General features: G+C 38.9%; 1 long non-coding RNA gene across 1 annotated transcript in view; it reads left to right on the top strand.

The window, feature by feature from the left end:
- Positions 1 to 50: 50 nt before the first annotated feature.
- LOC129633869 (uncharacterized) overlaps positions 51 to 13,719 on the top strand; it is a 47,097-nt gene continuing 33,428 nt past the window's right edge. Inside the window, exon 1 of the long non-coding RNA XR_008705337.1 lies at positions 51 to 176. This is a non-coding gene — a long non-coding RNA (uncharacterized LOC129633869). The remainder of the gene's footprint in view (positions 177 to 13,719) is intronic.

Below are 13,719 nucleotides of genomic sequence, written 5' to 3'. Positions count from 1 at the left end.
TCCAGAGTTCTGAGATAATTCTTAAAGAGGTGCGGTCGGCTTCTGGACGTACTCTAGGCTGAGCAGTTAAGTGTCAACATGACCAGCTTTATATAAGTGTCATCCAATGCAGTTGTCATCCAACATTTTTTACGTGAAAGTAAATGCAGTTGTTATCCAACATCTTTTATGTGAAGGTATTTCTGAAGCTATTTCTGATGTAAACTGCCTGAGTGTTTGCAACATAACCCTGAAATTGCCTGGTAATTTTCTTGAAGTGGATGTTTATAATTCACAGATATGAGTGGTATTTATTTATATTTTTAATATTTATTTATTATTTTTGACTGCAGTGGGTCTTAGTTGCTGCATGGGCTTTCTTTAGTTGCCTCAAGTGGGGGCTACTGTTTAGTTGCAGTATTTAGGCTTTTCATTGTGGTGGCGTCTTCTTTTGTGGAGCACAGTCTCTAGGGCTCAAGGGCTTCAGTAGTTGTGGCATGTGGAATTTTCCTGGACCAGGGATCAAACCCAGTCCCCTGCATTGGCAGATAGATTCTTAACCATTGGACCACTAGGGAAGTACATGAGTGGTATTTAAAATGTTTGGTGAATACGTTCTAGAAATAGGAGAATTTGGTGAACTGTTCCTTAATTTACTGAGATTTAAACCTTTTGCAGTCTTTGATAACCAGGTTGCTGAAAAGCATGCATTGCCAAGATTGTCATTGATTGTCACAATCTTGACCTTAGGAGGTTTGAGACTAGTGTTGATACCTACTATTCTTTTCTGTGAGAATTAAACTTAGCTTAGGTTGTACTTCATCCAGTGATTTTTCCCTCCTGAATGGGCAAAGTACTTACCCCCCTATTGCATTGTGTATTATTGTGAATTGAACTCCCTGTGTGGTTTCCAGTGATGGGAAAACCACCCAAATCTCATGCACATTCTGAAACATTAATAAGAATTTCTCAAAGTGGCAACATCTCAGATTCATTGATTTTTTTCTCAGAAAAGAAAAAAGTTTATAGGTAATACTTGGAAATGTATAGTTTCCATAGGTCTGGCTTCCTATTCAGAAACAAAGACTTCTTCTGTGGGTATATCTAAAATATTCTTTGATCTCAATGGTTTAGAGCCACCCAGAGAAGAGCCTTTCTTTTCTCAGGAATCCTTTATCACTTTGGAAACCACCTTGCTTGGGTGTGTCCACCCACAGCTATGCAGACACTCCCCTTTCCGCTTCCAAATCTCCAGGAACCATAAAAAGCAGCTTTACTTTTTCTGGGCCACCTACCCTACGCCCAGGAAGAAAAGGAAAACTCACCACTTGCCTTTTTCTGCCAGCTTTTCTCTCAGTTTCCAGCTGAGAAACTCTCTCTCTCTTTGACTGCATTGTCTTTAATGAAAGAAGCCTTTGAAAGTTTTTCAGGAGGATATATCAACATATATCTAGTCCCCTTGTGTTTGAAAAAAGGTTTGAAACCTGAGCTTGCTGCCAACATTTGCCAAGGCATGTCGATCCAGCACCTCTCAGATTTCATCTTTTCTAAAATGGAGTCTGTGGCAGGTGCCGGGCTCTACCTGCCCCCCCTTTTTTTTCTGTTGGCAGTGCCGCCAGGCGTCTGAACAGAAACTATCAAAAACAAACAAAAAACTGTTCGTGTCATGTGGTCTAGTGATAGTCTGATAGTTTAAATAACTTCTCTGACTTTTGGTTTAGCTTATTACAATTTTTAATTAGTATATGGCCTTTTTTTAAATCAGTCAGCTATACAATTTCTTCTGAGAGTAACTTGAACTTGATTTCTTTCATTTCAGACAGGCCATGCATTCACTGAGTTTTTTAATTCATTGGCAGGTGTCTATTACACACAGATAAATTTCAGGCACTGTGAACGGCATTTGCTGCTGCTGCTGCTAAGTCGCTTCAGTCGTGTCCGACTCTGTGCGACCCCATAGACAGCAGCCCACCAGGCTCCCCCGTTCCTGGGATTCTCCAGGCAAGAACACTGGAGTGGGTTGCCATTTCCTTCTCCAATGCATGAAAGTGAAAAGTCAAAGTGAAGTCGCTCAGTCGTGTCCGACTCTCAGTGACCCCATGGACTGCAGCCTACCAGGCTCCTCCATCCATGGGATTTTCCAGGCAAGAGTACTGGAGTGGGGTGCCATCACCTTCTCCAGTGAAAGGCATTTAGGGATAGTAAATTGAATGAAGCCTGGTACCTACACCCCAAGAGGTTACGGCCTAGAAGGATGATGCACATAAAGCGACAGTTACTGTAGTGAGTGATGAGTGCTAAAGTGGAAATTTGCACAGGCACTTAGAGGTGCTCAAAAGGGATATTTAAGTAATAACAGAAATGAAGCATCAGGAAAGATTCTTAGAGGAGATAAGGTTTGAGGTAAAAAGCATCACTATGAACAAAGCTAGTGGAGGTGATGGAATTCCAGTTGAGCTATTTCAAATCCTGAAAGATGATGCTGTGAAAGTGCTGCACTCAATATGCCAGCAAATCTGCAAAACTCAGCAGTGGCTACAGGACTGGAAAAGGTCAGTTTTCATTCCAATCCCAAAGAAAGGCAATGCCAAAGAATGCTCAAACTACCGCACAATTGCACTCATCTCACACACTAGTAAAGTAATGCTCAAAATTCTCCAAGCCAGGCTTCAGCAAAATGTGAACCATGAACTTCCTGATGTTCAAGCTGGTTTTAGAAAAGGCAGAGGAACAAGAGATCAAATTGCCAACATCTGCTGGATCATGGAAAAAGCAAGAGAGTTCCAGAAAAACATCTATTTCTGCTTTATTGACTATGCCAAAGCCTTTGACTGTGTGGATCACAATAAACTGTGGAAAATTCTGAAAGAGATGGGAATACCAGACCACCTGATCTGCCTCTTGAGAAATTTGTATGCAGGTCAGGAAGCTGTTAGAACAGTTAGAACTGGACATGGAACAACAGACTAGTTCCAAATAGGAAAAGGAGTACGTCAAGGCTGAATATTGTCACCCTGCTTATTTAACTTATATGCAGAGTACATTATGAGAAACGCTGGACTGGAAGAAGCACAAGCTGGAATCAAGATTTCTGGGAGAAATATCAATAACCTCAGATATGCAGATGACACCACCCTTATGGCAGAAAGTGAAGAGGAACTCAAAAGCCTCTTGATGAAAGTGAAAGAGGAGAGTGAAAAGTTGGCTTGAAGCTCAACTTTCAGAAAACGAAGATCATGGCATCCGGTCCCATCACTTCATGGGAAACAGATGGGGAAACAGTGGAAACAGTGTCAGACTTTATTTTTGGGGCTCCAAAATCACTACAGATGGTGACTGTAGCCATGAAATTAAAAGACGCTTACTCCTTGGAAGGAAAGGTATGATCAGTCTAGACAGCATATTAAAAAGCAGACACATTACTTTGCCAACAAAGGTCCGTCTAGTCAAGGCTATGGTTTTTCCAGTGGTCATGTATGGATGTGAGAATTGGATTGTGAAGAAGGCTGAGCGCTGAAGAATTGATGCCTTTGAACTGTGGTGTTGAAGAAGACTCTTTAGAGTCCCTTGGACTGCAAGGAGATCCAACCAGTCCATTCTGAAGGAGATCAGCCCTGGGATTTCTTTGGAAGGAATGATGCTAAAGCTGAAACTCCAGTACTTTGGCCACCTTATGTGAAGAGTTGACTCCTTGGAAAAGACTTTGATGCTGGGAGGGATTGGGGACAGGAGGAGAAAGGGATGACATAGGATGGGATGGCTGGGTGGCATCACTGACTCGATGGACGTGAGTCTGAGTGAACTCTGGGAGTTGGTGATGGACAGGGAGGCCTGGCGTGCTGTGATTCATGGGGTCGCAAAGAGTCGGACACAACTGAGCGACTGATCTGATCTGATCTGATGGTGAATCTTCATTACTATGCAGTCTTTTCCCTAGTTGCAGCCGGTTTGGGGTGGTCAGAGTGAAAGTGAAAGTTGCTCAGTCGTTTCCGACTCTCTGCAACCCCATGGACTGTAGAGTCCATGGAATTCTCTAGGCCAGAATACTGGAGTGGGTAGTCATTCCTTTCTCCAGGGAATCTTCCCTACCCAGGGATCGAACCCAGGTCTCCTGCACTGCAGGCAGATTCTTTACTAACTGAGCCACCAGGAAAGCCCTTAAATGGTTATAGGGTTCATTATGTCTCATTCATTTTTTTTTAATTGCAAGTCATATTGAAGAAAATTTTGCCAAAATTTATTTCAGAGACTATTTTACCTATGGTTCCTTTGTGGTTTTAGGCTGTCATAACTAATATTTATATCTTTAAGTCTTTTTGAGTTTTTGTCCTTCAGTGGTTGATGTATTATGTCTTTATTACTTCTACTTGTCTGTCTTTCATTTTAAAGACCTCTTGCAGAAGTCACTGTCTTTCCTCTGTGAATATACTCACCACTGTCTTCTAATTATTTGAGAAACAGTGTGTTGATTTACTTTTGTTTTCCTTGTCATTTCATTGGTTTGTATGTGATTTTTTTTGGAGGCAGGGCAAAAGCCAGCGTAGCTTCTTTAATATTTATCTTCTTGCCTTATTATTATTTAAAATGTATGATTTTCTGTTCCTCTGGACAGTGATTGGAATTTATATATATATATGTAGTCTCATTTATCTATTCCCTTTTATTTTAGCTTATCACAGAATATTTAGTATAGTTTTCTGTGGATAGTGTAGGATTTGATGTTTATGCATTCCCAACATTATTGTCTAGATCTTTTGAATCCCAAAGTGTCAGTTGCTTCCCTCCTCTTGCCTGTCCCCGCTGTCAACTTCCTTTCTGTTCTCTATGTCTCTGGGTTGTATTCTGTTTTTAATGATTAGCTCATTTGTGTCTTTAGATTCTAAATTTAAAGGATTTCCAATCACATTTTTCTTTTTCTTTCTAACTTCATTGAGTTAGTATGGTAACTTCTAGGTCCATCCATGTTGCTGCAAGTGGCATAATTTCATTCTCTGTTCTGGCTCTGTAGTACTGTGTTGTATACATACGTACCTTGTCTTCTTGATCCATGCATGTTGTGATGAGTCATTGGATTGTTTCCTTCTCTCAGCTATTGTGAAGAGTGTTCCTTTGGCCATAGGGGTGTATGTATCTCTTTGAATGATACTTTAATCTGAATATATGCCCTGAAATGGAATTGATGGATCATATAGTAATTCTGTTCGTAACCTTGTTGATCCTACAACAATGTAGGAGGGTTTCCTTTTCCCCACACTCTCCCAAGCATTCATTTTTTCAAGCCTATTTAATGATGCCATTCTGGCCTGTGTGATGTGGTACCTTATTATATTTTTGATTTGCATTTTTATAATTAGCCATGTTGGCATGCTTTTCCTATGTCCATTGGGTATCTGAATGTCCATTTGGAGACTTGTCCATTTGGAGACTTGTCCATTTGATCTTGATTCTGCTTTTTTATTATTGAGTTGTATGACCTGATTGTGTTTGGGAAATAAAGCTCTCTTTCATGATGGCATTTTTAAATATTTTCTCCCTTTCACAAGAGTGTCTTTTAGTTTTGGTAATGGTTTCCTTTCCATTTAAAATGGTTATAGAATTGGTTACATTTGATTGATTTTTTTTCCTTTGGAAGTCATAACTGAGAAACTTCTGCCAGAATTTTCATCAGAGAATATTTTACTTATGGTTCATTTTGTGGTTTTAGGATATCATAACTAATATTTATATCTTAAGCCTTTTTGAGTTTATTTTCCCTACAGTGGAGGTTGTGTTATATCTTCATTCAGTTCAGTTCAGTCACTCAGTCGTGTCCGAATATTTTTTCTGGATGTGTGTGCCAGAAGTACACATTATTTTTTATTTATTGCATTATGAATATTTACACTTTTGTGTTTGTTTGTGTTTTTATAGACAGTGATTGGGATTTCTATATAGAGAGAGCCTTTTATATATTCTCCATCACACTTTATCACAGAATATTTAATATAGTTTTCTGTGGATACTGTGGAATCTTGGTGTTCCTGCATTCTCCATATATAATTGTTGACATGTTAATCCCAAAGTACCAATTGCTCACCTCCTCATCTCAGTCCTCCTTGGCAACTGCCTGTTTGTTCTGAGTTGTTTTCTGTTTTGTAGATTAGCTTATTTGTGTCTTTAGATTCCAAATTTAAGGGATATCAAAAGGTGTTTGTCCTTTTCTTTGTAACTTCCTTAACTTGGTATGGTAACCTCTAGGTCCATCCATGTTGTTGCAAATTACAATTTCATTCTCCGTTCTGGCTCTGTAGTACTCTGGTATGTATATAAACTTCCTCTTTTTGATCCATGCACCTTGTGATGGAATGTTGGCTTGTTTCCTTCTCTGGACTATTGTGAAGGGTCTCCTAACCTAGGATTACAGGGGTGTATATATCTCTTTGTTGATACTTTTGTCTGAATGGGATTTCCTGGTAGCTCAGACAGTAAAGCATCTGCCCACAATGCAGGAGACCTGGGTTTGATCCCTGGGTTGGGAAGATCCCCTGGAGAAGGAAATGGCAACCCACTCCAGTACTCTTGACTAGAAAATTCCATGGATGGCGGAGCCTGGTGGGCTACAGTCCATAGGGTCGCAAAGAGTCGGACACGACTGAGCGACTTCACTTTCACTTTATGCCCTATAATGGGATTACTAGATCCCAGAGTAAGTGCATTTGTACTTTTGTTGATCCTCCATCATATTATCCATAGAGTCTGCACCATTTTCAATTCCCACCAACAGTGTAGGTTTCCTTTTTAACACACTCTCCCTGCCTTGGTTATTTCAAGCCTTTTCAGTTCAGTTCAGTCGCTCAGTAATGTCCCACCCTTTGTGACCCCATGGATAACAGCGTGCCAGGCTTCCCTCTCCATCATCTGCTCCTGGAACCTCCTCAAACTCAAGTCCATTGAATCAGTGATGCCATTCAACCATCTTGTCCTCTGTCTTTCCCTTCTCCTCCTGCCTTCCATCTTTCATCATCTTTTCCAGTGAGTCAGTTCTTCATAGCAGGTGGCCAAGTATTGGAGCTTCAGATTCAGCCTCAGTCCTTCCAATGAATATTCAAGACTGATTTCCTTTAGGATGGACTGGTTGGATCTTCTTGCTGTCCAAGGGACTCTCAAGAGTCTTCTCCAACACCACAGTTCAAAAGCATCAATTCTCCAGCACTCAGCTTTCTTTATAACTCTCATCCATACATGACTACTGGAAAAACCATAGCTTTGACTAGATGGACCTTTGTTGGCAAAGTAATGTCTCTGCTTTTTAATATGCTGTCTAGGTTCGTCATAGCTTTTCTTCTAAGGAGCAAGCGTCTTTTAATTTCATGGCTGCAGTCCCCATCTGCAGTGATTTTGGAGTCCAATAAAATAAAGTCTCTCACTGTTTCCACTGTTTCCCCATCTATTTGCCATGAAGTGATGGGACCGGATGCCATGATCTTCGTTTTCTGAATGTTGAGTTTTGAGCCAACTTTTTCACTCTCCTTTTTTCACTTTCTTCAAAAGGCTCTTTAGTTCTTCACTTTCTGCCATAAGGGTGGTGTCATCTGCATATCTGAGGTTATTGATATTTCTCCAGGCAATCTTGAGCTTCATCGAGCCCAGCATTTCACCTGATGTGCTCTGCATATGTGTTAAATAAGCAGGGTGACAATATACAGCCTTGACATACTCCTTTCCCAATTTGGAACCACTCTGTTGTTCCATGTCCAGTTCTAACTGTTGCTTCCTGACCTGCATACGGATTTCTCAGGAGGCAGGTCAGGTGGTCTGGTATGGTCTAATATTCCCACCTCTTTAAGAATTTTCCAGAGTTTGTTGTGATCCACACAGGCAAAGGCTTTGGCATAGTCAATAAAACAGATATTTTTCTGGAATTCTCTTGCTTTTTCTATGATCCAACGCATGCAGAGATCAAATGACAATTTGATCTCTGGTTCCTCTGCCTTTTCTAAATCCAACTTGAGCATCTGGAAGTTCTTGGGTCACATAGTGATGAAGCCTAGCTTAGAAAATTTTGAGCATTACTTTGCTAGCATGTGAGATGAGTGCAGTTGTGCTATACTTTGAACATTCTTTGGCATTGCCTTTCCTTGGGATTGGAATGAAAACTGACCTCAGCCTTTTAATGATAACCATTCTGGCCTTTGTGATGTGATACTTCACTATGTTTTTGATTTGCATTTCTATAACAATCAGCCAGGTTGATATGATTTTCTCATGTCCATTGGGTATCTGGAGGTCTCTTTGGAGAATTGTACATTCAATCTCCTGTGTATTTTTTTATTCCATTTTTTATTAGTTTTTGAGCTTTTTTTTTTTTTTTTTAAAGAAATAAAGCCCTCTTTGATCACAGCCTTTTCAAACAGTTTCTCCATTTCACAAGGTTGTCTTTTTGTTTTGGTAATGATTTCATTTCCTGTTTAAATGCTGATATGATTGCATCTCATTGATTTTTTTTTTTTTTTTTTTTAGCTTTGGGATTGATAGCTAAGAAACTTTTGCCAGAATTTATGTCAGAGAATAGTTTTCCTTTGGTTCCTTTTGTAGTTTTATGTGTTATAACTTACATTTATGTCTTAAGCCTTTTTGAATTGATTTTTTTTTTAAGTGGAGGATATATCTTCATTTCATAAATATCTGTGGATCTTTCTAAAGAGCACTTGCAGAAGACACTCTTTCCTCTGTTGAATGACTTACCTCTGTCATCAAATTAATTGACCCCTGGGGAATGGAGTTATTTCTAGGGTCCTTCCTCAATTTGATGGGGTGGCATGCATTTTTCTTGTGCCAGTGCCACCCTTAGCTTCTAATTTATTTTATTGCATTATGATTATTTATAATGTTGTGTTAATGTCTGTTCACCTAGACAGTGATTTGAACTTCTTTCTATACATGTTTTTTATATATTCTTGTTCTCCATTATACTTTATCACAGAATATTTAATATAGTTTTCTTTGCATACTGTAGAATCTTGATGTTACTTAGTCCTGCATATAATTGTTGACATCTGCTAATCTCGAAGTGCAAATCCCTACCCTCCTCATCTCTATAGCTACTGTCAACTGCCTGTCTGTTCTCTGTGTCTCTGAGTTGTTTTCTGTCTTGTAGATTAGCTCATTTGTGTCTTTAGACAACACATTTAAGGGATATCAAAAGGTACTTTTTTTTTTCTTTATAAATTCCTTCACTTTGTTTGGTAACCCCTAGGGGAACTCCGGGAGTTGGTGATGGACAGGGAGGCCTGGCGTGCTGCAATTCATGGGGTCACAAAGAGTCGGACACGACTGAGCGACTGAACTGAACTGAGGTCCTCCCATGTTGCTTAAAATGACATAATTTCATTCTCTGTTGTGGCTCTGTAGTACTCTGTTGTGTATCGATACCTCATCTTCTTAATCCATGCAAGTTGTAGCAGATCATGGGGTCATTTCCTTGTCTAGGCTATTGTGAAGAGTACTGTATGAACATAAGGGTTCATGTTTCTCTTTCAAGTACAGTTTTGTCTGGATGTGTGCCTAGGAGTGGTTTTCTGGACCCCATAGTAATGCTATTTGTACTTTTTGGTGAAAGCTACACCATGTTATCCATTGGGGCTGCACCAGTTTTCATTCTCACCAACTGTAGGAGGGTTTCCTTTACTCCACACCATCCTACCTTTATTTTTTCAAGCCTTTTTAATGATGGCCATTCTGGCCTGTTTGATGTGGTACCTCATTATATTTTTAGTTTGCATTTCTATAATAATCAGTGTTGTTAAGAAGCTTTTTGTTTGTTGATTTTTAAGGAACTGTCCATTAGATCTTCAGCCTATTTTTTTATTCCATCTTTTTATGATGGAATTGTATGAGCTGTTTCTATTTTTGAGGAATAAAACCCTTGCCAGTCACAGCATTTTCAAATATTTTCTCCCTTTCACGAGGTTGTCTTTTAGTTTGGTAATGGTTTCCTTTCCTGTTTAAATGGTTATTTGATTGATAACATTGCATTGATTTTTTTTCAATTTAGGAGTCATATCTAAGAAATTTTTTCCAGAATTTATGTCAGAGAATACCTTCCCTATGGTTTATTTTGTGATTTGATGATGTCACATCTTATGTTTATTTCTTTAAGCCTGTTGAATTTATTTTTCCTATACTGGACGATGTGTTATATCTTCATTACATATATCTGTCTGTTCATCTTTCTAAAGACCACAGAAGATACTGTCTTTCCTCTGTGAATGTACTTGCCTCTGTTAAAATTATTTGACGGTGTGTTTGTTTCCTTCTGAGGTCCTTCCTCTGTTTCATTGTTTTCTATGTGTGTTTGTGTGTGTGTGCCATTACACATGTAGCCTCTTTTATATTTATTTACTTGCCTTATCATCATTTACAATGTATGTTAATTAATTTCTGTTCCTCTGGACATTGACTTGGATTTATATGTATATATGTCTCATTTATAAATTCTTCTCCATTGCACTTTATTACAGAATATTTAATATATTTTAGTGGATGTTGTATGATTTGTTGTTTGTATATTCTCTATATAATTGTTTACATCTGCTAATCCCAATGTGCCAATCCCTCCCCTCCTTATCCCTGTCCTTCTTGGCATCTGCCTGTCTGTTCTGTACATCTCTGAGTTGTTTTCTGTTTTGTAGAGTATCCCATTTGTTTCCTTAGATTCCAAATTTAAGGGATATTGAAAGATATTTGTCTTTTTCTAACTTCCTTCACTTAGTATGGTAACCTCTAGATCCATCCATGTTGGTGCAAATGGCATAATTTCATTTTCTGTTTTGACTTTTAGTACTCTGTTGTATATATGTACCTCATCTCTTGATCCACACATGTTCTAATGGACAGTCATGTTGTTTGTCTCAGATATTTGAAGAATGCTCCTATGAACATAGGGTTGCGTGTTTCTCTTTGAATGATCATTTTGTCTGGATGTATGCCTGGGAGTGGGATTGCTATATCTAAGGAAATTCTATTTGTAGTTTTTGTGAATCCCACACAGTGTTATCGATAGGGCCTGCTCCAATTTCCATTCCCACCAACAGTGTAGGAGGGTTTTCTTTTCTCCACACCCTCCCCGGCCTTTGTTATTTCAAGCCTTTTTAATCCCTTCTGGCCTGTTTGATGTGGTTCCTCATTATATTTTTGATTTTCATTTTTGTAATAATCAGCGATGTTGAGAATCTTTCATATGCCAATTGGGCATCTGGATACCTGTTTTGCAGAATTGTGCTTTCTACATCCTGCTGATATTTTGATTACATTTTCCAATTATTAAGTTGTATGAGCTGTCTATATATTTGAGAAATTAAGCCTCATAAGTCACTGTTTTCAAATATTTTATCCTTTTAAGAAAGCTGTGTTTTAGTTTTGGTAATGGTTTCCTTTCCTGTTTAAATGTTTTAGGATTGATTATGTTTCATTGATTTTTTGTTTGTTTGTTTGTGTATTTTGGAGGCATATGTCAGAAAATTTTGCCATAATTTACCTCAGAAGATTTCACCTATGTTTTCTTTTGTGGTTTTATGATATCATAACTTGTTTTTATGTCTTTAAGCCTTTTTGAATTTGTTTTTCCTTTATAGTGGGAGGATGTGTTACATCTTCACTACTTATATTTAACTGTCCATCTTTCTCAATACTGCTTGCAGAAGACACTGTCTTTTCTCTGTTGAATGTACTTGCCTTGTCTTCAAATTAATTGACATACAATGTGTCGATTACTTCTTGGGTCCTTCCTCTATTTTATTGGTTTGAATTTTTTTTGGTGCCAATACCACACTTGGATTCTTGTATGTTTATTTTATTGCCTTATCATTATTTATAACATTGCATTAATTTCTGTTACTCTGGACACTGATTTGGATTTACATATATATAGTCTCTTTTATAGATTCTTCTCTATTACAGTTTATCACAGAATATTAGATATAGATTCTTGTAGATATTGTAGGATCTTCTTGTTCATTCATTCACTATATCATCGTTTACATCTACTGATTCCAATGTGCCTGTCCTTCCTCTGTCCCTGTCCTTGGCATCTTCCTATCTGTTCTCTGTGTGTCTGAGTTGTTTGTTTTTTAGTTTAGCCCATTTGTATCTTTAGATTACAAATTTAAGGAATATCAACAGGTATATGTTTTTTTCTTTCTAATTTCCTTCACTTAGTATGGTAATCTCTAGGTCCATTCGTGTTGCTGCCAGTGGCATAATTTCATTTTGTGTTGTGGCTCTGTAGTACTCTGTTGTATGTATGGATGTACCTCATCTTCCCAATCCATGCATGCTATGATGGACCATTGGGTTGCTTCCTTGTCTCGGCTATTGTGAAGAGTGCTACCATGATCATAGGTGTGCATGTTTCTCTTTGAATGATACTTTTGTCTGAATATATGGCCAGGAATGGGATTACTGGATACTATGGTAATTGTGTGGATCACAATAAACTGTGGAAAACTCTGAAAGAGATGGGAATACCAGACCACCTGACCTGCCTCTTGAGAAATCTGTATGCAGGTCTGTAAGCAACACTTAGAACTGGACATGGAACAACAGACTGGTTCCATATAGGAAAAGGAGTACGTCAAGACTGTATATTGTCACCCTGCTTATTTAACTTATATGCAGAGTACATCATGAGAAACGCTGGACTGGAAGAAACACAAGCTGGAATCCAGATTGCCGGGAGAAATATCAATAACCTCAGATATGCAGATGACACCACCCTTACGGCAGAAAGTGAGGAGGAACTCAAAAGCCTCTTGATGAAAGTGAAAGTGGAGAGTGAAAAAGTTGGCTTAAAGCTTAACATTCAGAAAACGAAGATCATGGCATCTGGTCCCATCACTTCATGGGAAATAGATGGGTAAACAGTGGAAACAGTGTCAGATTTTATTTTTGGGGGCTCCAAAATCACTGCAGATGGTGACTGCAGCCATGAAATTAAAAGACGCTTACTCCTTGGAAGGAAAGTTATGACCAACCTAGATAGCATATTCAAAAGCAGAGACATTACTTTGCCAACAAAGGTCCGTCTAGTCAAGGCTATGGTTTTTCCAGTGGTCATGTATGGATGTGAGAGTTGGACTGTGAAGAAGGCTGAGTGCCGAAGAATTGATGCTTTTGAACTGTGGTGTTGGAGAAGACTCTTGAGAGTCCCTTGGACTGCAAGGAGATCCAACCAGTCCATTCTGAAGGAGATCAGCCCTGGGATTTCTTTGGAAGGAATGATGCTAAAGCTGAAACTCCAGTACTTTGGTCACCTCATGCGAAGAGTTGACTCATTGGAAAAGACTCTGAGACTCCCTCTGCTCGGAGGGATTAGGGGCAGGAGGAGAAGGGGACGACAGAAGATGAGATGGCTGGATGGCATCACTGACTCGATGGACGTGAGTCTGAGTGAACTCTGGGAGTTGGTGATAGACAGGGAGGCCTGGTGTGCTGCGATTCATGGGGTTGCAAAGAGTTGGACACGATTGAGCGACTGAACTGAACTGATGGTAATTCTGTGTGTACTTTTTTTGTGGAACCTACGGTGTTTTTCCATAGAGGCTTTACCAATTTTCATTCCCACCAACAGTGTAGGAGAGTTTCCTTTGTGTCACGTCTTCCAATGAGTTTTTTGTTTCATGCCTTTTTAATGATGGCTGATCTGGCCTGTGTGAATGTGATATTTCTTTGAATTTTTGATTTGCATTTCTGTAATCATCAGCA

The sequence above is a fragment of the Bubalus kerabau genome, chromosome 1 (genome assembly GCF_029407905.1).
Source record: "Bubalus kerabau isolate K-KA32 ecotype Philippines breed swamp buffalo chromosome 1, PCC_UOA_SB_1v2, whole genome shotgun sequence".
In the NCBI taxonomy this organism is placed as follows: domain Eukaryota; kingdom Metazoa; phylum Chordata; class Mammalia; order Artiodactyla; family Bovidae; genus Bubalus; species Bubalus kerabau.
This window is presented reverse-complemented; position numbering and strand designations above follow the sequence as displayed.